At 37.9% G+C, this 701-nt stretch overlaps 1 non-coding gene across 1 annotated transcript; it reads left to right on the forward strand.

Annotated features, from left to right (window-relative positions):
- Positions 1 to 225: 225 nt before the first annotated feature.
- Positions 226 to 332, forward strand: LOC139873728 (small nucleolar RNA R71). Its single transcript, XR_011767454.1, has one exon. It is a non-coding gene; the product is annotated as a small nucleolar RNA R71 (small nucleolar RNA).
- The last annotated feature ends 369 nt before the right edge of the window (positions 333 to 701 follow it).

The following is a 701-nucleotide window of genomic DNA, read 5'->3' on the forward strand; positions in this document are numbered from 1 at the left end:
ATGGAATCTAAGTCATGGCTAGAATCGGCTCTAGCTGCTTTAGATGATCTAACGATATCTTTTTCTTGGTGCCACTCATGTGAGTGGGAAGCAGTGTTATCAATAATTTTGTAAGCATCAGTTTCGGTTTTCTTCATAATAGAACCACCAGCTGCTATATCGATGTCTTTCCTTGTAGTGATGTCGCATCCTTGGTAGAATATTTGTACTATTTGACAGGTGTCTAAACCATGTTGCGGACATCCTCTTAATAACTTTCCAAATCTTGTCCATGCCTCATATAGAGTTTCATTTGGTTTCTGTGTGAATGTAACAATTTCTCCTTGAAGTCTTACGGCTTTAGATGCTGGAAAGAATTGTTTAAGAAATTTTTCAACTAAAACGTCCCATGTATCAATCGCCCCTTCAGGTAACGATTCTAACCAATCTTTGGCTTCTCCCTTTAAAGTCCAGGGAAATAACATGAGATATATCTGTTCATATTCAACTTCTCTTATTTTAAATAAAGTACAGATCCTATTAAAGGTACGAAGATGTTCATTTGGATCTTCCTTCGGCGCACCACTAAATTGGCATTGATTAGTCACCATGTGTAGGATTTGTCCTTTGATTTCATAATTTGGCGCATTATTGTCTGGTTGAGTAATTGCGTGACCTTGGCCAGTGCGTTTAGCTCTCATTTGGTCTTCCATACTTAAAGG

Source organism: Rutidosis leptorrhynchoides, chromosome 10 (assembly GCF_046630445.1).
Source record: "Rutidosis leptorrhynchoides isolate AG116_Rl617_1_P2 chromosome 10, CSIRO_AGI_Rlap_v1, whole genome shotgun sequence".
NCBI lineage: Eukaryota > Viridiplantae > Streptophyta > Magnoliopsida > Asterales > Asteraceae > Rutidosis > Rutidosis leptorrhynchoides.